We start from the raw sequence: 27,668 nt of genomic DNA on the forward strand, positions 1-27,668 counted from the left end.
TACCGTAACTAGATAAAAGGTCGGTCCCAAGAACCGTTATGTGGTGTAATGGTAGGGAAGAATATAGGTGAAAGGTGAAGTTGCTACCTGAGCCAATATTGGGGTACCTATATGAAACATAACAATCCCCTTCAGGGAAACCATTGAATTACACGTTGCTCAATACTTCTAAGAGAATGAGGGGATGGCGACAGGAAGGGGTGTGAAGTGGGAAACTTTCAAAGCTGTAATATGAGTGTTGTGCATCAAGACCTCCTACGGTGTACAGCACACGCTGGAGGATGAGATCACTGTGCTGGAGTATCACATACAAGTGGTAGAGGTATGGCAAGGCATGGAGCAGGGAGATGAGCACGCCTTGTCTGCCCTTCGGGTGGAGCACAGGGCACTGTTGCATCGGCTGGGGCAGGTGGACTACAGGGAGTTTAATGCTCAGCACCATGCTGAGGGGGACCGAGCAAGACACCGATTAGCGTGACTACTCCAATTTCACGTTCTGCAAGTCACATTGGTCCTTGAACCACTTGTGGTCTTTGTTTGGACACTAGGCCCAGAATGAATGATACCCACTGTAGGCGGTTGGGACATTATCTCCTTTTATGGGGATGATGCTATACTTTAGCTCAGTGATATGGGTAGGTCGATGCCTGGTGTGCTGGTGATGCTCACAGAGTTCATGGAGAAGTCTGGTCTGAAGCTTAATAGGACAAGACATGCTTGCTTCCGCTCTGGCCTCTGACTGAGGCAGAGAGGGAGGGACTATAAGTACTTTAAGTAATAGTGGGTGCACCGAACACAACACATGAAGTCCGCTGTTATTGCACTAATCTCTTCTTTTATTTATTTCAAAATAGTTCATAAAAACAGGCAACATGTTTTGTTCCCCAAAGATAGAACCTTTTGGAACTTCATCAGGGCTGTAACAAATAACATAAAACACATATAAGCAACAGAGAAAGGACAATGACTGACGGACATAACTTGGAATTTCGACATTACATATGTTTTTTTCATAAATAGACTGTAAACCTGACATATAAAAAACACTAGTTTAACACTTTTTCTTTTATGTTATGTTATGTCATGTTATGTTAATAAAATTTATAAAGCGCGCGATTACCGTTCCGGTGTCCTGGCGCTAAGCATAGCTACCAAGCACATAACATAACTAAAACTGAGAAAATAACCATGTTTTAAGACCCTTCCTGAACACACAAACGTCAGGGGTGTTTCTTAGCGAGAAAGGTAGTTCATTCCAGATTCTGGATGCACTGGTTACAAAGCTTCTGCCTCCCCAATTAACTTTTTTGAAGCAGGGGGTTTTCACTAGTTTAGCACCCGTTGATCTAAGGGTTCTGGACGGGGTGTACCAGGAAAACGTGTTTCTTAGACACTGTGGGCCTGTACCGTTCAGGGCTCTGAAAACTATGCATAGTGCCTTGAATCGGGATCTCAAATGAGTGGGGAGCCAGTGTAACTTTTTTAGTTCTCCTTTGACTGAGACTGACCTGGGGGTCCTGGTCAGCAGTCTGGCAGCTGCATTCTGAATAGTTTGAAGCCTATTTTGATGTTGCACTTGTATGTTGACATAAAGGCTATTACAATAGTCAAGTCGTGACAATATCAGTGCAGTCACCACCGTTCTCAGGTTCCCCTCAGAAAGAAAGAACCTGATTTTCCTAATCATTCTCAGTATCAGAGAACATCCAGATATCACCTTGCTGACCTGGTCTCCCATATTGAGTTTTTCATCTACCACAACACCAAGGTTTTTAACTTTCTTGCAAGGTGTGGGACAGAGGCCAAGATCAGCAGGCCACCAGTCTGGTGTCCACATCAAGGGGTTGTTGCCAAATCTCAGAACCTTTGTTTTAGCTGAGTTCAGCTTGAGGCAATTGGCCGACATCCACCTGTGTGGAAATTTAGTTAGTATCTGAACATTATCTGCGCCATCTTGTCTCTCCCCAAGCGCCACATGCAGAAAACGCGCGACGGCCATTTTAGGCACCATGGTCTCATTGCCGATCGCCAGCGTGCCCCTCAGGCGCTGCAAACGTCCCCCGCGCGCCGGCCACCCCCTGCTCTCTCATACATGGGCCATAAACCCTCTCCTTCTGCGCGACCCTGCCATGGAACCACATCCCGCGCCTGACCAACACCTCCTTCCATCCCATACATGGTCATACATCCTTTTGATAACCCCCTTCCTCTGCGACCGATTGTCCGAACCGATCCCAGGCCATCACCTAGCCCTGCAGATGCAGTTTATTGCCCCTACTGTAAGGGAAACACCTCACATCAAAGGGATTACAGTAGATCAAGGCCCCCACCCCCTGAAACCCGACCAGTCGCACACACCCCCGGGAATTGGCGGAATGTCCAGCTGTGTGATAGCCATATCCTACTGTGGGTGGGGTGGGGACTTCTACTGTAGATATGTGTGGGAACAAGCTTGAAGTGGGGATTCCAAGGATGTCTTTCCGTACATCAAAGTCTCAACAAGAATGTATCACGTGTAATAAAGCAATAAACCTGTGTATAAGAGGCCAGGCCTCAGAGATGTGGTTAGAGCACCTCGAGACGATACCTTGCTGTCCGATCTGACGTGTTCTGCTCCGACGGAATAAAACTTTGTTTCCTGCCTTCCAGTCGCCGGCGCCTGCCTCTTTTGTTGGTTAATTATCGAATGGTATAAGAGGCGATTACCGCCGGGCAATACTTGAAGGTTATCAACTGAAGGTGCCGCTACCATTTAACAATTGGCATCCCAAGCGTGGGGCCCATCAGTGACACGTGGATCCAGTGGGAGAGGTCCTGACGACAAAGTGAACGACTGCAATGATCGGGAAGAGCTCCTGCCTGATAGACCCTCGTCTGGCAGCCGATCATCCGAACTTCACTGGTTCCGAACAGACCTCTCTCGAGTGATCTACGGTCCTGACTGGGAACCGTCAGGAGTGCCACGGCAAATACGGAGAGTAGAGGACGATCGGGCGCTGGAGGCGGAAGACGAGAAACTGTCCATGCGGTCCGGGTAAGGTCGTGTAACACGACGAATTGCGAAACGATTGATTGATTGATTGAAAATACTAGTATTGCTTACTTGATTGTTCTTTTTGAGATATTCGCTGTCTACAAACGGGGAAGAGTAGAAATACTCTCTCTTCCTTTGCAGATAGTGAAGGGTAGGTAACGCAGACTTTTGTCCCCGTTGTAACCCGTCGTGCCTATTTTTTTCTCCCCACTGATTGATTGTCCGAACATTGATTGTTTTGAAGAATATTGGTTCTTTGAGATATTCTCTGTTTGCAAATAACGAAGAATAGAAATATTCTGTCTAGTCTTTGCAAATAGTGAAGGGTAGGTAACGCAGACTTTTGTCCCCGTTGTAACCCGTCGTGCCTATCTCTTTCTCACCATTTGATTGATTGATTGTCCGAACACTGGTTGTTCGATATTGGTTCTTTGGAGGTATTCTCTACTTGCAAATAACGTAGAATAGAGATATTCTATCTAGTCTTTGCAAGCAGTGAAAAGATAGGTAGTGCAGACTTTTGTCCCCGTTGTAACCCGTCATGCCTATCTTCTCCCCACTGATTGGTAGTTGGTTATGCCCGGACCGCTTATTAGAGATGAACCATCCGGCTCCACTGGAAGGCACCCCTAATAAGGACATGTTTACTAAATATGGACTAGTCGCCGTAGCTTATAGCAAACTATGGCATAAATATACAAAGAAGGACCCCAAGAGTCAGTGGCCACTGATGGGATCCTTTGATGATCATAAAATAGAAACGCTAGAAATAGCTCTACGTAGTAATAAAACGACGCCTACTATGCTTGACAGTATCGGCATGTGGCGCAAAGAAGCAACACAACGGAAAAAGAGGGAAGAAGTAAAAGCAGAAAAGGAATTGCGTAAGGCAGCTCACCTTGCCGCTAGAAAGTTAGAGGAAGAGATAAAGGAGAGAAAGGAAGCTAAACTAAAACAAGAGTTTGAAACATCAGGCCAGTGCCCTGTTAGGACCTCCTCTACGCTCTAACCTGAGTTACCTTCCAAGCAACGAGTGAATGACGAATTACTATTAGATCCCCCGATCATCTACATGCCCCCTCCATATGCTCCCTCCCAACCCATAGTGCAGCACCCGCAACCCCCGAACGCAAGCGAAAGCAGTACCAGGGCCTCGGTCCTCACGGCCTCCGCGCCCGCCGAGCCACTTGTACTGAACACAACGTTAGCAATAACGTTAGATGAGCCTGAGATGAGAAAGAGGGATTCCGCCAGAGTGAATCGACTAACAAAGGATGAACGAGGCAAAATCGATAAGGTAGTAAGAACACTAGTAGAACGGAAGGAAAGTGAGGAGTATGTAACAGACATGTATAACTCGCATGCCGACAACCACAGACGACACTTTGTCGTACGACTTTGTTATCACATCCTGAATGCCTATGAGGATAGGTACCAGGATCGAGGTCCCGAAGGCTTAGCGACCTTGTATAGGAAGGTAGATATTGGGGAGGGGGGAGAGAGCGATGTAACGGACCTCTTCACTCGTACACTCGAAGTCTTCCGGCATCTTAAAGAACACAGACAGACAACCAAGGCAGAGACCCCCATAGCGACTGAACCCCAGGCAGGAAAAGCTGATACCATGATGCCCATCAAGGAAGCTGCTCCTTACTGGGTCCCCACACGAGGTCAGGGAACACACGACGACATCAACCACCAAGATGCGAAGGGAAGGGTTGTATATAACTGGGTCTATCAGCCATGCGACCGACAAGACATCTTGACCTTTAGAAAAACCCTACCCGACTTAAGAAAGAACCCAACTGCCTTTTACACAGAACTAGGTACGGCCTTAGGTTAAACTATAATGACCTTGGCGGATATCGATTTGTTCTTCGGGTTGTGTCTGCCGGCGGATGTGTGGAAGCAAATCCGGAAAGTCGACCACGCTGAGCCATTCGGATATACCTGGGCACAACTCGATACCATAGACAAACAGCGAGGACCTGGACAGAAACCTCTAAAGGCCATATTGGAACTCCCAGACAAGATTGTACAGAAATTGAAGACCCTAATCCCAGAAAGGAAGGTAGACTGGTCGATAGTGACGGCTTGCCGCCAGAAACCCCAGGAGGATGTGTCCGAATACTTCTCTCGATTCGAAACAGTGTTTTCCGATTATAGTGGCCAGGACACGGCCACTGCAACCGGACATCACCTCTTTGTCCAGAATTATGTGAAGGGTCTGTCACAGGACGTCTCCCAGAAGTTACAGACCAGCGAGAGTAGTTGGGCAGCCTCCAAACCCGCGGCTATCCTCCAGATGGCCCAGTACTACGAACACCAAAAGAATGAGAACGATAGGGCGTCCGAGAGAAAGAAAAAGGAACTGAAGGAAAGGGTAATGATCGCACAGCTGCAAGGGGTGACCATAGGAAGGGAACCTCCCAAGGGAAATTAACAACCGACTGCTCCTAGAAAACTACCCCCTAGAGACCATGCACCCACACCCTACGGTGGACGCAGGGACTTAGACGAGAATCAGTGTGCGTTCTGCAAAGGGTTTGGACACTGGAAATCCCAGTGCCCGGTCCTTCTGGATATGAACAAGAATAGGGACAGAAAAGACATAGCAAATAGCCCCAGAAATAGAGGACAGGGACGAGGGTACACGAACGACACCACCAACGACAGGCCAGGCAGACCAAACACCTTTGACCGCCCCCGACAGAACCAGTGTCAGCAGTCCGACTATGAAAACGCCCATGACTTCGCATAGGACCGCCAGGGGCAAGGGAGGGATCCAGTCGAACTCCGTGTTGACCAGCAAGGTCCTTACGTCACTGCTAAGGTCCTGGGCACAAAGTCTCCATTTTTGGTAGATACCGGGGCGACACGTAGTGCATTATCTAAACGACTGATTCCGAGGGCACCCTTGTCTGGCTCACACGTAACCTCAATAGGCTTCGATGGAACGCCCTCCACTAATCCCTTGTCCGCACCAATCTCCTTTGACTTGGAAAATAACACCACTGACACGACGTTTCTGCTCTCCTCCAACACCCCCGACGCTATTATGGGTCTTGATTTACTAAAACATTTCCGAGCTACCATCAGATGTTCCCCAGATGGAGTCCGAGTTATACTGCACGATAACCCAGATCTGTTCAGGCCTTGTCTCACACGACGTATGTTCTCTATAACCGATGCTGACTTGTCCCTACTCGACACGTTACCCTCACACCTGTGGGCTAAAACCAACTCAGACGTAGGACGCATGGTGATCGACCCTGTACACATAACCGTCCGACTGGACGCGGTGCTCCCAAAGCTTCCACAGTATCGGATATCGCCCGAAGGCGAGAAGGCATTGGTGGAAATCATCCAGTCCCTAGTCGACGCAGGAGTGGTAGAAGAAGTAGTCAGTAATGTTTGCAACAGCCCTATCCTACCCATTGTAAAGAAACAAGGCGAAGGAGATGGGAAAGCATACCGCTTCATTGTTGACTTACGAGAAGTTAACAAAGTAGTCATACCTCAGTACCCCGTAGTCTCAGACATCACCACCATCCTCACCCTGATTCCATCCACTGCCACTACCTTCACTGTTATTGATCTCAAGAACGCATTCTTTTCCATCCCCATCCACCCAGACAGCCGCTACCTTTTTGGCTTCACCTTAAAAGCCCGTTCGTACAGATTCTGTAGGGCACCCCAAGGCTACACTGAGAGTCCCAGCATTTATAGCCAAGCCCTCAAAAGACAACTAGATGCAGTCCAACTACCAGATGGAGTGGTGTTAATACAATACGTCGATGATATTCTTTTGGCGGCCGACACCACTCCACTCGCAGTCACAGCCACCATCCACCTCCTCCACTTCCTCATGAAGAACGGCCACAAGGTCTCCAGGAAGAAGTTGCAATTCTGCCAACCCCAAGTGACATACCTAGGCCACCTCCTATCCAAAGATGGGAGGAAGCTTACTCCTGATCGAATTCAGACCATCCTAGAAACCCCCGTTCCCAAAACTCAGAAGCAAGTGCGGTCCCTGGTAGGCCTCACCTCCTTCTGCCGACAGTGGTTGCCAAACTTCAGTCTTATCGTAAAACCTCTGCTTTCCCTGTTGGCCAAAGACGTCCCCTTCCCCCTCCCCTGGACACCCGAATGCCAATCCTCCTTCAAGGAATTACAAGATGCCCTTTGTTCAGCACCAGTCCTAGGGACCCCAGACTACACTAAACCTTTCTCCCTCTTCACCCACGAAAGGGAGGGGTGCGCATTGTCTGTTCTAACACAGTCCATAGGTCCCAAGCAACGCCCTTGCGCCTACTTCTCTGCCACTCTCGACCCTGTAGCCAGAGCCTTGCCCGCCTGCCTTCGAGCAGTAGCCGCCACTGCTGTCTCTATCCGACAAAGTGAGGGGATCGTGCTTTCAAATCCCCTCACCGTGCTAGTACCCCATGCAGTTGACACCCCCCTGAACCAGACCAAGACTCAACACCTGACTAGCGCACGACTGACTGGTTATGAGCTGACTCTGCTTGCACCCCATATCACGCTGAAGCGATGCACCACCCTGAATCCAGCCACTCTGCTACCTCTCCCTGACACTGACCCCAATGAGTCCCCTATACATGACTGCGTGACCCTCACCGATGAACAGACCAAGAGTAGGGTTGACCTCCGAGACACTGCCTTCCCGGACCCTGACGGAGAACTGTGGGTAGATGGCTCATGCATCAAGCTCCCCGACGGCACCACCTCAGCTGCCTATGCAGTCACCACGGCCCGAACAGTTGTTGAAACAGCCCGCATCACACAGCGATCCGCACAGGCGGCTGAGCTGATTGCTCTCACACGAGCGTGCATCCTAGCAGCAGGGACAACCGCAAACATTTACACCGACAGTCAGTACGCCTTCGGGGTGGTTCACCACTTTGGACTCCTATGGAAGGAGAGGGGATTCCTGACTTCCCATGGCACACCCATCCTACATGGAGATCTAGTCTCTGCCCTGACCGAAGCAGTCCTCCTCCCCGCACGGCTGGCTGTGATCAAATGCCAGGCACACAAGAAGGTGACAGACATTATAGGACAGGGAAATGCTCTGCCTGACATTACTGCCCGAACCACAGCCGAGAATAGGTCCACGACACGTATGTACGTGACCAGGTCACAAACTGAGAGATGGAAGGATGCCAGGGAAACGATTAGGGACATCCAATTAGCCAGCACACCACACGAATTGACTGAATGGGCACGGGTAGGATTGAAAGACGATGAAGGCTGCTGGCAGACTAAAGACACGAACAAATGGTTGCTACCTGACTCATTCCTGATTCCCATGCTGATCATGACACACTCCCCCGCACACATAGGGTCTGCCCCCATGATCGAACTCATCTCCAAAGTTTGGCACAACGATAAGATCCCAGACTCAGCCAAATGTCTGGTCCAACAATGCCTGGTATGCCTCCAACACAACCCTGGTAAAGGAACTGCTGTACCCCGGGGAGGGTTTGGGGTTCCTAACCATCCCTTTGAGGTCCTGCAGATGGACTACATCCAGTTAGAAAGGTGCCAGAGCCTGAAGTACGTACTTGTCGTTGTGTGCGCCTTCAGCAAATGGGTGGAAGCCTACCCAACCCGCGACAACACTGCTATGACTACCGCAAAAGTACTACTGAAGGAATTCTTCCCCCGTTACGGTCTTTGTCAAATTTTATGGAGCGACAACGGCCCCCACTTCGTAGCCGAAGTTATCCAACTCATCTTAAAAGGGTTGGGTGTAAAACAAAAGTTCCATGCGGTTTTCCACCCCCAATCTGCAGGCTTGGTTGAGCGACATAACGCCACATTGAAGCTCAAAATAGCCAAAATAGTTGCCACCACAGGATTGAAGTGGCCAGACGCCCTCCCGCTAGCATTGCTATCAATGCATTCCACTCCCACCAAACACCACTTAACCCCCTACGAGGTCGTCTTCGGGCAGCCCATGAACCTTTGGACTGCACCGAAACCGACATCCATTCGCGACGTCCCGGACGTCCTCATGTCTGACTATTTGTACAACCTAACTAAAACATTGTCTGTTATCCATCAGCAGGTGCTGCAAGCCATTCCCGACGCTTCCAGGGGTCCCGGACACGATATCCGACCCGGAGATTACGTCCTAGTGCGTAATTTCCAGCGTGCAAGGAGTCTGGAGCCCCGGTGGACGGGCCCCCTGCAAGTCTTGATCACCACCCGAACAGCTCTTCGAGTGGAGGGGAAGCGCAACTGGCTGCACGCACATCACTGTAAGAAGGTATCACCGACCCTGACGACAACCGACAACATCACCAGCCAAGGAGGACCCCCGGACAAAGACCGACCATCCCTGAGCTGCTACCAGAATACAGAGACACTTGAGTTAACGAAATATCCCGACCCCACTGTGCCATCCAAAGAAGGGTATAACCTGCGACGAAAGGAGGGAACTTCGGCTAAGCAGACCACGAACTAAGTTGAGATCCCAGATCGGTAGCCTAATCACCTCAAAAGGCTTCCAGGAGAGAAACTAAACAAAGCCAGTGGTTCTGCCCGCTACCGAGTCCCTTGAAGATGATGGAAGCGCCCGACATGAAGGTGATGGAAGCAACCGGACGTCCGAAGATCCACTATCAAAACCCAAAGACTGACAAGATGCACAGCTCAAAGACTATCGCGCTTTTTATTACCCTTCTCTTTTGCCTTCTCCTCATGGCCACCTTCTGGATCATGGAAGAGAGCTTACCCGCTCATAAGACATTGCTGACCACTGTTCAACCTACCACCATGAAGGAACACCATTTGATCTCGCTTTCTCCCCAACTGCGAGAAAGGCGTAAGGAGTTCTGGAATAACTCTTTCGTGCAGTTGCTCCACCAACACAATCTTGCCGCCAATGCCACTAATTGCTGGATCTGTGGATTGCTACCGCATGCCACTGGACACTCTATCCCTTTCATCCCCTCACCTTTCTCTGTCCATGGCTCCTGCCTCGCTTGGCTAATCCTCCTGCAAGAAAGCTACAAGGACAATGCCACTTCCAGCAAAACTGTGTCACACTTCTACCATGGGTTCTGGCTTAACAAAACTGGAAAAACTTCTGCTCCCTTCTGTCCTCTAAGATCAAACACTTCCTTTCATATGGACATCCCTGCCAAAGAACGAGTTGAAATGCAGGTGTTCAACAACCCAGCCAGACCCACCTTCTCTTACCTCCGGAAACGAACGGCCGCCACCCTAACAGTGGCTCTGTCCGTCATCAACATCACAGGTCTTGTGTGCCTCGAAGGTCTGGGAACACAGCCGGTGGGCCGCAGTTCCTGTCTCATCACCCGAACATTGGACTCAGTCGACCCACCCTCCTTTGTTACCTCCCCAAATATGTACATCGTCTGTGGTACTAAGGCCTACACCTGGCTTCCGAAAGGCTGGGGAGGCACCTGTTACATCGCTTTTATCCTTCCTCCAACATATGTGGCTCCAGCAAACCACCACCGGCAGAAACGTGCCAAGGACATTGTGCAAGCCGACTCCACCGGAGCACAGTTCATGGATGCAGTAAAAGGACTTGTCCCACTTTGAGGTCCAATGGCGAACAGCCGTGCCATCCGGCACTTAACCCAGGCAGTCAAAACAACAATGAACATTAGGGCTGGCATCCTCACCAACAACACTGCCGAGCTTCAGGCCGTCCGCCTGGTGGTTCTCCAGAACCGCCTCGTTCTAGATGTGGTTCTGGCTGATCGTGGAGGAGCATGCCGCATCATTGGGTACAGCTGTTGTACCTACGTACCGGACAACTCACCCTCCATCTACAAGGCAATCGAACACCTCCACAGACTTTCCTCAGAGGTGCATCAGGAACAAGAAGGATGGTCGCTTGGGAATTGGTTTTGGGACTCAATAAAGAACTGGGGGTGGAGGTTGTTTACGATTATCCTAATGCCGATTGTGATTCTATGTGGATGTTGCCTGGGGATTCAGTGCTTGCCACCTTTATGTTCACTTTTCACGAACTACATCTGCCCTAAGACTCTGAACTTTGAAGCAGAACGAATGAAAGCCCTGTACAAAATAGAAGTACGTGGTATTATGGGGATAGATCCGAACTAAACAAGCTGGCGAGATATGTTAAAAGGGAGGACTGTGGAAATTTAGTTCGTATCTGAACATTATCTGCGCCATCTTGTCTCTCCCCAAGCGCCACACGCAGAAAACGCGCGACGGCCATTTTAGGCACCATGGTCTCATTGCCGATCGCTAGCGTGCCCCTCAGGCGCTGCAAACGTCCCCCATGCGCCGGCCACCCCCCGCTCTCTCATACATGGGCCATAAACCCTCTCCTTCTGCACGACCCTGCCATGGAACCACATCCCGCGCCTGACCAACACCTCCTTCCATCCCATACATGGTCATACATCCTTTTAATAACCCCCTTCCTCTGCGTCCGATTGTCCGAACAGATCCCAGGCCATCACCTAGCCCTGCGGATGCAGTTTATTGCCCCTACTGTAAGGGAAACACCTCACATCAAAGGGATTACAGTAGATCAAGGCCCCCACCCCCTGAGACCCGACCAGTCGCACACACCCCCGGGAATTGGCGGAATGTCCAGCTGTGTGATAGCCATCTCCTACTGTGGGTGGGGTGGGGACTTCTACTGTAGATATGTGTGGGAACAAGCTTGAAGTGGGGATTCCAAGGATGTCTTTCCGTACATCAAAGTCTCAACAACAATGTATCACGTGTAATAAAGCAATAAACCTGTGTATAAGAGGCCAGGCCTCAGAGATGTGGTTAGAGCACCTCGAGACGATACCTTGCTGTCCGATCTGACGTGTTCTGCTCCGACGGAATAAAACTTTGTTTCCTGTCTTCCAGTCTCCGGCGCTTGCCTCCTTTGTTGGTTAATTATCGAATGGTATAAGAGGCGATTACCGCCGGGCAATACTTGAAGGTTATCGACTGAAGGTGCCGCTACCATTTAACACCTGGAGATGGCACCCATACAGTTTGAAAAACGTACTCTTGTTTCTTTTTCAGCTCCCTCCCTCACTGACAGTACAATTTGAGTGTCATCCGCGTAGGAGGTGAGCTGAAATCCAAAAGCTCTAATAATGCCAGCCAGGGGTGCCACATAGATATTAAAAAGAGTGGGACTAAGAGATGATCCCTGCGGCACCCCACAAGGCAAAGAAAAGGATTCAGAGGTATTGCCGTTGAGTTCAACGGTTTGTAACCGGTCCTTAAGAAAGGAGTTGAGCAGATTCCATGCTTGACCTCTAATCCCGATCTCTGATAGCCGATTGAGTAATACCATGTGATGCACAGTATCAAAGGCCGCAGATAGATCTAAGGAGCAACGCTATTTTTTTAAACACCAAAGAGACAAAAGGACTGACACATTACAAACAGTTAAAATTGTTCCTATATATATTAAATCTTATTACCATTTTCAAATAGGTAAAATATCACAAACATACCAGAAACGAAACATCGAGACAACGGAACAGTGATGTGAAAAGAATATACTAAATATAAAAAGACAATTGCTTATGATATGAGTTTTATCGGAACGCAAGAGAAAGAGGAGAAGAAGTAGGAAACAAGTACAAGAGAGAGTTTTCTCACACACAAAATAGACCAGGAGTTATAATATAAGTGTTTCCCATGATTTATGGTTGCAAAGTTACCGTGGATTATTTTACATAGCTTAAATTAAGGGAGGTAGTTGCATACAATACGGTTGCATTACAAAGGTCCTACTTTGGATATATGGTCCCCAGTTCTTATTATGAAGTTCGGGTCCAGGATGTTTTAAACGGATGTTTCTTATAGTCCCCTTTGTTTAAATATTTTAAAAAGAAATATCTACCCCTCTATTTTTATAAAGGTGAGATGTGAAGATGTTAGGTAATCCTATTGATTGTTTTGACCAACATGTTGGCTAATAAGCCATTATTAACTGTGTGGATGACACTACTTTCTTGCAATTTTCTTTTACCTTAAGTAAACAAACTTTTTTCATCTTGTAATGATCCCGTCATTTTGACTTTGTATTAAATTACATATGACAATCTGGTTTCTAGAATTAATGGAGTGTATTTTCCTCTTTTGATTAGGTGACTACATCTAATTTTCATATTTTGAATAACATAATCTTAATAAGGACTAAAGCTGAGGTCATCAAATATTATGGCACTATATTATTATTTTATATTTATTACGGTCTCCTGTTTGAGGAACCTCAACAATTAATATCTTTTGTTTCGGTGTCAATCATTGTCTTATTAATTTTGGAGCACCTCTAAAATCAGAACAACAATTTTCTATCATACATCGAATTCACAATTTGCGATTTAAGGTGAGGAACCGTAATCCTAGTGATATCTATATCGCTGCATGTATCGATGCCGCTCTGTATCTACCATGCTTTCTCTCTTTTGTACTTGTTTCCGACTTCTTCTTGCGTTCCGATAAAACTCATATCATAAGCAATTGTCTTTTCTTATTTAGTATGCTCTTTTGTACATCACTGTTCCATTGTCTCTATGTTTTGTTTCTGGTATGTTTGGGATATTTTAACTATTCGAAAATGGTAATAAGATTTAATATATATAGGAACAAAATTAACTGTTTGTAATGTGTCAGTACTTTTGTCTCTTTGGTGTTTAAAAAAATAGTGTTGATCCTATAAAAGAAAAAGTGTTAAACTAGTGTTTTTTATATGTCAGGCTATTTATGAAAAAAACATATGTAATGTCGAAATTCCAAGTTATGTCCGTCAGTCATTGTCCTTTCTCTGTTGCTTATATGTGTTTTATGTAATTTGTTATAGCCCCGATAAAGTTCCAAAAGATTCTATCTTTGGGGAACGAAACACGTTAGCTGTTTTTATGAACTATTTCAAAATAAATAAAAGAAGAGATTAGTGAAATAACAATAGATTTCATGTTTTGTGTTCGGTGCACCTTCTATTGCTTAAAGTACTTTGGGAATCTGTAACCAGTGGCACCAAAAGGTGACAGTTGCCGGAGTATTGTGCACGATCACCCTTATACGGCAGCAGAGATATAGTGATAATGCTATCCATAAAGTCTGTCACCTTGTATTGTCTTTGGCTTATATTGGACTGGACTGCACTCACTTCTGCTTTTCACTGAATTAATATGTCTTGTTTTAACGATGGATGCGAAAATTGGTGCAAGATCTGTTTGGACGAAGTTTCACTGCCACACCTTCTGTTCAGAATGTCCAGGGTACTTTGGGCCTATGAGCGCTCTTTCTAAAACTAGAACGTTTGAAAAAGCAGGAACTCGCCCGATGGTGGGACAGAGTACCACTCCAGCAGTATATATACAACAAAAAAACGACAAGGGGGCAACGTATCTTAATATTTCCAACTTTTGAGGATCTTAGCCCAGATCTGTTAAAAGAATGGGAGGCAAATTTGGAAGGAGCTTCATTAGTCATGATGCAGATCTTGATTAGTCATTAAATTGATAAAGGGGCTAAGTTGTTATCTGAAATTCAAGCATTAGAATGCGAAATCGAAGCATTAGAGGCAAAAGATCTAGTTGAAAAGACTCATGAAACTTTGAAAAAAAAATTGAGAGATAAAAAAATGAGAAAGATTAGGCACGACAATAGAGATTACAAGGACGGATGCATATATACGTTCGCAAAAGTGGATGATACACGCTTAAAAAGCAGTGTTTCAGTCTCCTCACAAAGTATTGCTGCTTCTAGCAGTAATCCAACTGAGATCCCTTTAGGAGAAGGGGCCTCATCTTTTCAGAAAGAGTTAGCGAAGTAAAGGAAAAGCAATAACCAGTGGAAAAAGCTAAATCAAAAACAAGGAGGGGTGGGACAAGATACAAAAAGAAATGCAAAGGGTCAGACAGACTTGGAGAGAATGACAACAAGATCCAAGAAAACATATTGTATTTAAACAGCACGGAAGGTGCAGCTGAAGGTCGAGTTAGAAATTGTTAATCTGTCACATAGGGCAATGGATGATGAATTAAGTTTGTTAAGTAAAGGTCTGTTTAATTTACAAGAACGCTCAAATAAAAGGATTACTTTCATGATCAACAGTCTGTTTTCTCTACATCAATAGAGTGCAGTTCAACGTCAGCACATAGTATTGCAGACATTCGGAATATTCAATGCTTACTCTCAATTGAGGAAGATGTGGGTATGGGAACTGTGTTATAAGATTTTAACATCACAGAGAACCTCCATGTAAATAGTAGGTTGCGGCCAAAATCAAAATTCACACCTAGTAATTGTTACCATCAGAACATTGATGGGTTCCACGAAAGAGTAAAAGATGACCTATACAAACTAGAATGCTCAGATACATTTTCCAAACAAGTGAACATGAATTCATCACGAGGTGAAAGAGATGTGCTATGTAGACTGGAGAGAGATGAGAATATTGTTATAATAAAAGCAGAGAGATGCAGCAACATAGTTGTAATGCACAAAACTGACTATATGGGGGAAATAGAGTGACAATTGAGCGATACTTGCTGCTATGAAGTAATGAAAGGGAATCCTATAGGTGAACTGACATCTTTAGTTAATCTGAAACTCACAGAGTGGAAAGACATCTGTCTTTTAAGCGATTCAGAATATAAGTTCCTTAGAGTAAACCAACCCAGATTCCCTTGTATATATGTAGGCGTGGGCGGTAAATTCCATTCCGCTCGCGGAATTTGTGGAATTTGGGTAATTTCGCTTTCCGCGGAGAACGCGAAATTGCCCAAAATTCTGTGCTCCGCGGCTTCGTGGAATTTTTTGCTTGTTCCCAGTCTCAAAATGCGTGCTCGCGAGATATTTCCCCCCGAGCACACAAACAGCGATCGCGAACAGGAAAAAAGCATCGCGAACAAGCAATTCTGCGTGTTTGCGGAATTTTTGCATGTTTGCCGAGACTTGTTACCGTTTCGCGGAACTTTGTGTAGCGCGACTACGCAAATTCCGCCCACCCTTATATACATGTACTACCCAAGGTCCACAAGAAATCATTATTTCCCCAGGACGACCAATCATTTTGAGGGTGGGCTCACCCACCGAAAAAATGTCGGAGTTTGTCGATAAGAAGCTGCAGAAGCACATGGTGATCCTGCCTTCCTTTATAAAAGACAGTAATGTGCTGTTAAAGTTTAAGGACTTTGCATGGTCAGACGATGTATGCTTTGTCACCTGGGATGTAGTCAGTCTATATACCTGGGTCATACTTGGATAAGGACGGAGCAGACTAGGATGAGCACAATCTTATGAAAACAGAAATAATGGAACTAATTCTGACTAAGAATTTTTTCTTGCATGACAGACAATGGTATCATCAAGTCCGCGGAACTGCCATGGGTAACAAGTTTGCTCCCTCATATGCCTGCCTCTTTATGGGGTGGTATGAGAGGGTGCATGCCTGGGGAAGAGGTCATTCCCTGGACACAACACATTATGTTCTGGGGGAGATACATCGATGATATTATCTGCCTGTGGTCAGGGTCCAGTGAAAGTCTTCAGGAGTATTTCGGGTATCTGAATGATAACCCATATAATGTAAAATTGACCATGAACCATCACAAGGCGGAGATCGACTTTTAAGATCTCCATTTCTATGTAAGGAATTGAACAGTTCAGAGCACGCTGTAAAGAAAGGAGACAGTGTGCAATGGAGTTCAACATGCTGCTAGTGCACATGTGCGCTCAGTAATAAAAAATATTCCTTACGGAGAGATGGTAAGGGTTAGGAGAAACTGTGCTGAAGATACATCATTTAGAACTAATATTGCAGACACATGCTCCCGGTTCTTGAATAGAGGTTATAAGAGACAGGATGTGAATAGAGCTGAAGTACGAGTACAGCAACTGAATAGGGATATGACATTGGAATCATGGACTAAAAGAAGAACTGCCTTTGATGAGAAGCGTAGGTTTATCACCAAATGCACGACGTATAGTGACAGAATCTTTAGAATTCTAAAGAAAAACTGGCATATCCTATTAGAAGTTTCTACCCTAAATAAAGTCCTAACCAAGAACCCTTCGGTTACTTATAGATAAGGACAAACACTGAAAGACAATCTCTGTCCAAGGTATGTAACAACATCTAGAGCTGTCATCACATGGCTACCCAAGAAACCTCAAGGATCTTTTACTTGTGTCTCTTGCAATATATGCACCTTCGGAAAAAACAAAACAAAAGTATGTTCATTCAAGAACCAGAAACAGTACACAATCAATGAGTTTATAAATTGCAATACTACGTTTGTGATCTATGTGTTAGGCTGTGCCTGTTGGTTGATCTATGTGGGCAGCAGAACAAGAAACCTCAAATTGAGAATTCAGGAACACCGTAGAGCCATATTGGGGGGGACATGAGGTACCCAATGGCAGAACATTATAAACAGGTTCATGCCACTGACTCAGCTTTCTGGTTTCATGGAATTGAACATGAGATGGCCAACAAAAGAGGTGGCAATAGAGAGCTTGCCTTAAGGCAGAAAGAGGCCAAGTGGATATGCAGACTCCGGGCCATAAACTAGGGTCACAATACTGACAATGAATTCCATTAGTTCCTAAATTAAGCTATATCTTGATAATTTGAATTAAGGTGTCAGTAAAATTCATGGTATACCTGACATTGGAACTGACAATTCCTTTATGGGGTAGGATTGTGGTACTGAAGGTTTCATCATGTCATCTTTTGTTCTGTCACAAGCTAATATGCTATGTTAATTTTGTTCAACTTTCTTGTAAACACTGGTAATGGTTATTTACTCCTTAGACCAATCATCAGTCTTCTAAATGAAATTTAAGTTGATAACCCATAGACAGAGGAAATAGGGTAACAATGCTATTTTAATATCTACAGTTTTGGTATCAATTCTGTTACCCAGTCTTTCCTCCAAACATTCTCCTTTGTACTTTCTTTTAAAATGTTAACTAATCATTTTCAGGTTTAACTTAAGCCATTCCAACTACATCTTTTTATCCTGAATCCATTCTTATGAACTGATTTTGAATCAAATGATATGATCTTATATGATTGACCGCTTTACTAAATCGGGTTGCAATGTCTGTTGATTCTCCTGGGATATGTGACACTTGAAAGTCTATCCTGATGGCACAATTGTGGCTTCCCACATTAGCATCCCTCATAAATTGGTACGCAAGAGTATTATTGGGTCTTGTATCTACCATTCAAATATGGCTGCCGAATATATTGGTACAAAAAACATTGTTCAAGTTTTCTCCAAGCAATCTCATTTATATCCCTCATCTTGATTCCAGTTTTCTATATTGTATTTGGGGTGCACTGTTTGTTGATTCTATTGAGAAATGGGACACCAGAAAGTATTTTTTGCTGGGTCCATTGTTGTGTTTTTATTTTGGCACCTCTATTAAGTACATACATGAGGACACTATTTGGTTGTATATTTACCATTTAAATATGGCAGCCGAATATATTGGCCTTTAAGTTGGCCACTATAATCCATCTTCTGACACGCTAAGGCATTGCATGATCGTTGGCTACCAGCTAAATATAACCTTGGAAAACACTAGCTATCGAGAACTTACTTTTATAGACATATTATTTTCTTTTACATTATATGAACCCCACTCTTTCCTGTAAATTATATGATCGCCACTCTTAACGCTCTCAAACTAGCGTTCTAGAGGGTTATGTGATCACGTGTTCACCCTTCTAGTATGGCCGCTGATTTCCATTGTTATAGATGAATTGATTTATTAAATAGAGCTGACTTAAATTTAGAAATTGGTTTAAATTATATTTATTTTAATTAGTGGTAGGTTTAGGGGGCCACATTATCTAATATACTTATTGCATATCATTTCACCATGATCGTGTAATAATCCTTTAACACACTGGGCACCTTTCAAAGATGGCCGCCATGGGACACCGTGTCACAAACACAGGTGTCGGTCCTTATGGCAACCTGAGACTTATATAAATGGCGTGCAAGATGAGGACTTCTGAAGGAGATTCGGGAAGAAGACACGGCCACTTATTACGGTATGGATTAGTTTAGGAGGGAGACGTAATTGTTTAATGACATTTTGAGCGCGTAAGAGCTGGTTTCTTTTCCAGTGCATCTTACTGTGTGCAACATTGACTTGAGTCTGTCATTTTTGGTTAGATGAACTTTGTTATGCATGAACTGCTGTCACGTTTCCAGCGCGTCTTACGGAGTGTAACATTGATGTTATTCTGTCATTTTTTGTTGGGATGGACCCTGTTATTCATGAACTGCGGTCACATTTGAACAGCACATAATGGGAAATTATGAGAATAGTTTTAGTCAACACTTCAAAAACGAGGAAACAAAAGAAATTAGCGTAATTTGTGTCTAGAACTCAGAGAGAGGTTGTGAGCGTTTTCTCACACGTAACATGAAATAAACCAGGAATTATAATATAAGTATTTGATTTATGGTTGCAAAGTTACCGTGGATTATTTTACATATCTTAAATTAAGGGTAGGTGATTGCATACAATACGGTTGCATTACAAAGGTCCTACTTTGGAGATATTGTCCCCAGTTCTTATTATGAAGAGCAGGTTTAGGATGTTTTAAACTGCTGTTTCTTATGGTCCCCTTTGTTTAAATATTTTAAAAAGAAATATCTACCCCCCTATTTTTAGGTGGTTGAATTTTCATCCCTCTCCTTGCGGATTATTGTGTCCGAGACATTTTCTAAAAACTCATTTTCAACTTGACCAAAAGGTGAGATGTGAAGATGTTAGGTAATCCTATTAATTTTTTTGACCAACATGTTGGCTAATAAGCCATTATTAACTGAGTGGATGACACTACTTTCTTGCAATTTTCTCTTACCTTAAGTATTCAAACTTTTTTTATCTTATAATGATCCCGTCATTTTGACTTTGTCTTAAATTACATATGTACATTCGTTGGGGTAATCTGGTTTCTAGAATTAATGGAGTGTATTTCCCTCTTATGTTTAGGTGACTACATCTATTTTTCATATTCTGAATAACATAATCTTCATAAGGACTATTGCGTTTTATTATTTGGTGTTCTGACAAGAATTATTTTTTAAAATGTGAGGTCAACAAATATTATGGCACTATATTATTCTTTTATATTTATTACGTTCTCCCATATGAGGAACCTCAACAATTAATATCTTTTGTTTAGGTGTCAATCATTGTCATATTAAATTTGGAGCACCTCTAAAATCAGAACAACAATTGTTTATCATATCTCGAATTCACAATTTGCGATTTAAGGTAAGGAATCGTAATTCTAGTGATATCTATATCGCTGAGTGTATCGATGACACTCTGTATCTACCACGCTTTCTCTCTCTTGTACTTGTTTCCTACTTCTTCTCTTCTTTCTCTTGCATTCAGATAAAACAGACATCATAAGCAATTGTCTTTTCATATTTAGTATGATTTTTGTTCTGTTGTTTCTGGTATGTTTGTGATATTTCAGCTATTTGAAAATGGTAATAAGATTTGATATATATAGGAACAATTTTTACTGCTTGTAATGTGTCAGTCCTTTTGTCTCTTTGGTGTTTAAAAAAATAGTGTTGCTCCTATTAAAGAAAAAGTGTTAAACTAGTGTTTTTTATATGTCAGGTTTACAGGCTATTTCTGAAAAAAACATATGTAATGTCGAAATTCCAAGTTATGTCTGTCAGTCATTGTCAATTCTCTGTTGCATATATGTGTTTTATGTTATTTATTATAGCTCTGATGAAGTTCCAAAATATTCTATCTTTGGGAAACGAAACCCTTTGGCTGTTTTTATGAACTATTTCAAAATAAATAAAAGAAGAGATTAGTGAAATAACGACGGACTTCATGTGTTGTGTTCGGTGCACCTCCTTTTGCTTAAAGTACTTTTGGAATCTGTAAACAGTGGCACCAAAAGGTGATAGGTGCCGGAGTATTGTGCACAATCACCCTTATACGGCAGCAGAGATATAGTGATAATGCTATCCATAAAGTCCGTCACCTTGTATTGAGAGAGGGAGGGACCAGTCGACATGGGGATAGAGTGGAGCTGTGATATGATCAAGTACCTGGGAGTGAATATTTACCTTTCGGCTTATGATCTTGTGCAGTGGAACTTGACCAGGGCCATGAACTCCACTCGGCAGTTTGTGCACTTTCGGAAGACCCTCCCCTTATCCCAGATGGGCAGGATAGCGATATCGAAAATGTTGGTACTACCCAGGCTCTTCGAGGCACTACCAGTGCAGCTGCCTCAGATCTTCTTCAGGGACTTAGAGGGCATACTGACAGTCTTAATTTGGGGTTGTGGCCAGCGGATAGTGGTGCTGCGAAAACTGTTTAATCTATTGGGAAAAGGAGACCTTGGGGTCCCCAACTACAAGCTCTATTATGCAAAAGGTCAGCTGTAATGGCGTATGACGTGGCTATCAGAAGCTCGGCACCCTGCGTTGAAGCAATTCACTCATGGATTGAGGGGACTGATGGTCTTAAAGTGGTTGTGGGGTCAGAGAGTCACAGTTATCGTGAGTGGTGGCTTGGTTGGGGTAGCACATTATTGCTGGCACAAATATGTACTCAAGGGGGCACCTCAGTTGCCCTACTCCCTGAGTCTGCTGCTCTGGGCACTCCCTGATTTTAAAGTGCTGTCTAGGCAGCACAATGCGAGGTATTGGTGGTATAGCAGGCTAACCACAGTAGGCAATCTCTTCACGCATAATCTGTCACTCACATTCCCTGAGGTGTCAGACAGGTATGGCATTGGCCAGGGGCAGATTCTGGCATTCAGTGCATTTGAAGGTGGTTGTCAGAAGAATGTGGGTGGAACTGTGCTCTTCCGAGTTCTTCCGACTATTGTTGACACATGGGGGTGGCAACAAGTAGCCACTCTGCTGTATACTGCACTGCTGGGCACCCGTCTTGCTGAATGCCCGGTTTTCCTAGATAAATGGGTGGAAATAGTGAGGCGGGAACTGACTGACCAGCAGTGGAAAGGGGTGATGAGGCAGGTGAAGACTGTGTCACGTAATCTGAAACTCGGTTCACGCAGTTCAATTACCTCCACCAGAAATACCTCACCCCAGCATGGCTGCACCGGATGTTCCTGGGCATGGTGCCTAACTGCCCTAGATGTGCCTCACAGGCTGCAGATTTCACACATATGGTTTTGTCCTGCTCAGAAATAGTGAAGTATTGGGAGGAAGTGTTGTGGCTTCTGGTTGAGCTCACGCACAGAACATTGACACGTAGTCCCGAGTAGTGTCTCTTGGGTCTCCTGCTGAGTACGAAACAGACTCAGTACATGATGAGGTTCACAGTCCTAGCATATGCACTGGTAAAGGGGGTCAATGCCATAGCATAGAAGTCTCCGGGGGCACCAAACCAATTCAGTTGGCTCCTGGATCTTCTTCAGTGGGGGACAGCTGAAGCAGATGGCCGGAGTGAATTGCAAGTGTGGGACCCCAAAGGCCCACTGGTGGGCACATGGAACATTTACTTGACCACTCTCAAATCCAAAACCGATGATAAGCAGACCTGAAGTGGGGATGGGGATGGAGATCACATGGCCTGTGTCTCCTGGGCTGGAGTGTGGAGAGCCCACCAGCTCTCACCGCTTGCGTGTAACGTGAGATTCGAGCTTTGAGCTCACACCAGATCCATGGGTAGTGGGACTCGTAGGCTGACCTTGGGGGGAGCGGCTGCACACGTTGGGCTTGCGGTGGGGACCACTCACTTACCTGAGTTGTTTTAGGTGCAGGTCGCAGTGTGGATCCTGCAGAGTGGGTATGGGCTGCTGCTGGAGGCAGGAACCTCACCCCTGGTTTTATTTCTTTCTCTGTGAAAATCAATAAAGAGATAGTTGGAAAAATCATAGCAACATAACTAAAGCATAAGGGACACAGTACAGCAAAGCATCTGAAACAGAACACCACACAGTAACTACAACACAACACAACAAAAGAATGCAATAATGTAGACCTAAAATACAAAATCAACATGTCATGTCACCAAGACAGAAAATGCAAGACAATAAATATGTACAAACATACCTATCACACATTACCTCCTCTGGAAATCAGTTTTCATAATAGGGTAGTAAATGGTGTTTGCACTAACATCCTCCTTACCACAATGGACATGCAATTGTTCCAGTCAAAACTTTCTGTGATCGGGCTCCAATTAATTTGATTTGTAATTACTGATGTAGAAAATGCTTGAGGTATACAGGCGTTCCCGACTATGGCGGAGCTTTTTCGAGTCTGATTCAAAACCTAAAAATAAAAAGACATCAGAACAAACGAGGATCTTTCATATACGGATCTCCATGTAGGAGTTATTTTGTCAACAACTAGATTCATCCAATACGGTTTGACAAAAATATATAAAAACGAAGATTGAGCTGTTTGCTCTTCCCGAATTCACAAAGGGTTATTTGTGCAAATATTAACTGTCCTGAAGATGGTCTAACGGACTTCTGCCACCAAGACCGAAACGTCGACACCATCATCTAATTCCGTATTATTTGATAATTACAGCTGATTTCTTTCCATTTATGAAATTAATCTCTGTTAAAACTACCTGGAAATAGATGTTTTTTGATGAAATGTGGATTTAAGTTAACCCATCTTTCATGTTACACTGCCTGAAATTTATTGTTCCCTTGTGTATCCCCCTTATCTTGATTTTGATTGATATATAAAAAGACTTGTGTTTTATTCACAATTCATTCCCGTGTGTGTACTTTTTCATCTCTCATAACATTTATTGTATGTGTATAATTGATCTAAAATACACTTTCAATTTTAATAACAAAGAAATTGAACTAAGTAACTTCAAGTAAAATCCCTTGTTGGCAATCTCACTATTTCAATTTATCTGCCTAAGCCCTCAAGGGTTTATTGGGCTTACCCTTCACGTACCACTGAGGTATATTAGTGGCATATTTAAATCCCTCTAGTTTTGCTATTACAAACATACTATCTCTAGTATTTTGTTTTTTGTAGCAGTGGTTTAATAAGTACAAGTTCACATATTTTGAACCAGTTGTCATCCAGCTGCTACAGGTTGTACAGGGGGCTGTTTAAAGTTTTCATGGATTTTTAGGAAGCTTGTAAATACTTGTAACTTTGTAATCGGGATTATTTAGAAATTCTTCTTCGTGTATGCAATATTATGATAAGGCTATTTCAGTCAAAGATTTTTTTTTCTCGTATCTCATTAGAATGGCCACCATATAATGGAAGATAATGTTCCTGATTTACTAAGTAATTCAAATTCTGTATAATAATCCCAACTTCTTATCGGCGTGTTTGGTTGTAAAAGATTGATTTCCTATTTTCCTGATTGCATTGGATTATTTTCTGTTAGCATGCATTTTACATATTATTTTGCTGAAAACGGACCATGTAATTCAGCCAAAACTAAATTTTCAAATAAAATGATTTACTTTGCTATTTTTTCAGATGCAGGGTAAAATATGGAAGGGAAGTGTAATCTTGTTATCCCTGGCCTATCTTCCACTACTATTTGGGAAAAGGAGTATTTATGTCTAGCTGTTCTGAGAAAATAAGGGAACATTTCGAGTCTAGTTTGAAAGTTGTCATTTCTATGATTGGCACAAAAGATAGTCCCTTGCTAAATATCAAGATCTCATCCTTTTCATGTACTTGAGAGGGAAGGTTAAAAACAGTAAAACACAACTAATCCAAAAAACTGCCACAAGACTCCTTCTCTGCCTTCACCCTAGAGAATGCAGGACACCAGTCCTGCAAACTCCACTGGCCATCTGTAGCTAGAAGAGCACTGTTCAAGGCACTTTGCATCAACCACATAGCACCCAAGGAAAACAACCACTATACCTACGTCAGACTCCGTTCTGGATGCCATGGTGCCATGGTGTAACTTGGTGCTGTTGGGCTTCAGCTTTTGGGGCTGGGGTTGTTTGCTGCTGATGCCGCCGGATCCATCCTGCTATGCTCTGCAAACTGGGCCAAGTACAACCCCTTCAGCGCAAGACTCTCAATGATAGTGATGGAAAGTGGCCACACACTTCCCAGATAGGTAGTGTGGAGTAGTGTCGATACTATGGTATGGCTAGGCTGATTCCCCTTAGGGTTACAGTGTCTAAGAAACACGCGCCAAGGCTCGTGTATAGTTTAACCCTGTTCAGCACAAGCAGCGCTCAGTTATGTAAAGTTTCCTTTAATGTCTTATCAATTGAAAGTCTCTGTGTTTGGATTGCGGTCGACAGGCAACTGGCAACGGATGTCTTCAGTCACTTCAACTTCCAGAAGGAGACTCACTGTTTGCAGGAGCAGTCTCTGTCGTGCCCAGTAAGCTGCAGTGAGAGCTGAAAGAGGAGGGCCGCATCTGAGGTCCTCCAGCATGAACACAGGTGCTTGGAGTCACAGGTACCCCACAATACAGAGCGGATACCTCTCAGCTTCCGACCTTCGTTCTGGTTCATATGGTAATATGTTGCTGTTGAGTCACGGACACGGTGGCATAATGGTCACTCTGCACATGTTGGCAAACCTTTTGCCACATTTCTATGTTCATCTAAGTTTTAAAGTGCTGACTTGTATCTAGACTGAGTATTATACAGTTATATAAAATCATACATAATCCTACCTAGCCCTCACTAACACTATAACACTTAATTGTCTTGCAGTGGAATGTAGATCAAACAGCTGCATTACAGTTGCCTTACACTGCATGACCCTCTTACACTCACATAAGACAGAAGCGTTATAGGTCATGTCTGTCATTCCGTACTCTACCAGTCTACAGCAACAAACTACCCAACATCACAAGCTGAACATGCATGGAATCACTGAAGAGGTTTGCTAGGTACCACGGGGCTCTTGAGGACTCTAATTTAGTCTACCCCTGCAGGTCCCAACTAACTCTTGCCATTTCACAAAGACAATCAAATAAGGGATCTAGCCCAGCAGATTTCCTGACCAGCTCTCAATCCAGTGTATGCCTACTCAGGACAGGAAACATAAACAAACTGATCTCAGAATGAACAACTCAGTGCAGTAACCTTCCCGTGGACTGTGAGCGCACAAAATACCATAAAGAGACCTGCAAAGTTGTGCCTCTCTATGACATTTCCTACTCCATCACACTGCTAAGCATTGCGCCCATGACACGATAACCACACCTCGGTGGTCATCAAGGATGGCATGGAGACAATTCCAACGCAAGATCAAAACAAGGATAACACCCTTCCAACCCACCCTACACAGTCTAGTGTGCTGCCCATGGATCCCAGTGCTTCAGCACCTTACATAGGGGTGGTAAGCACCATATAAATGTTACAATACAATACAAGCAAATCCTACCACACTACACCCTGACTACTTCATTCTGTCTATGCCTATATTCGTTGCTATGCTTGTTTTCTGTGTCAAGGCTCCGTGTCTGCGGAGCAGAAGTGCAAGTGTACTGCCAAACAATGAACAGCGCTCCAGATGTTAACCAACCATAGTTCGTGCTCAGCAACACCTCTAAACAAACACGCAAATTCATGAACAGTTTAAATATAATAACTATACAATCACACTGCTTAGAGGAGACGTGAAGTCAAACTTTACACTTTTTGTAGCTAAATAAAGACATTCAATGCAGGTTTTGCACCTGAACATGTTTATTTAGCCTCAAACTGCAAAGCTTCTTTGGCTCACAGAAAAGTAATTAATGTCACCCACGACCTCGATGTTGGCCGGATAGTTTTGTTTCGCATCTGTACACCGTGGTCCTGGCTCTGTATTCAGCCTGCACATTCTCTGAATTAGAAAACAGGGTGAAGCGAGTGCTCTTCGTGACCAAGATTGAGATTATAGCCAATATCATGAGAAAGAGTGCAGAACAGGGTCTGGGAGAGGGGGGCCACCGGATGAACACAGACCACCGTGCTTCTCTCTGCCTAACCTCCCATGTGCCCTGCTAACGCGCCTGTCCTTGGCTCCTCCTTGTTTTCCCATCACGTCATACAAACAAAGGGAAGATAATCATGTAATTACAAGCATCAACAAAAACAGCTATTTGCTAGTGACTGGACCAACAGTGCACGTTAAATTAAACAGCAAATGACTTACAGTAAATTCTGACCAACAACACAACCATCTAAGCTAGTTTAAACAATATCAGAACCTAGTTCCATTCGAAGATGTTTAATGTGTGTCTAAAAATATGCCATTCACAAATGCCTTTTAGAGATTAGACGACCCTACATTCCCAGGGAAGCACACCAATTTAGATGAATAGAGGTGAACAGATAATTAAAATCGATTTAGGGTCAATAAATACCTTATTTTTTGTTTATATATATTAATTTTCAGCCTTCAAACACTTGAACGGACACGTGTTTCGCTCACGTAATAAGCTGCTGAGTTTTTTCCAGGCTCAAGAATATCAAATCAAGGTTGGATTCAAGAGAAAGGGTGAAACAGCATGAGCCAAAAGAGAGTGAGTGTGTCCGTTATCTGGGGATCAGTCACAGTTCTGTGTTTGTCAATTTGCAGTCGCTTTGTTAGTTTGAGTTACACATCATGTTGATTGGCAGTTCATATTCATGTACAGGTATGTATAA

The sequence above is a fragment of the Triturus cristatus genome, chromosome 4_2 (genome assembly GCF_964204655.1).
Source record: "Triturus cristatus chromosome 4_2, aTriCri1.1, whole genome shotgun sequence".
In the NCBI taxonomy this organism is placed as follows: Eukaryota; Metazoa; Chordata; class Amphibia; order Caudata; family Salamandridae; genus Triturus; species Triturus cristatus.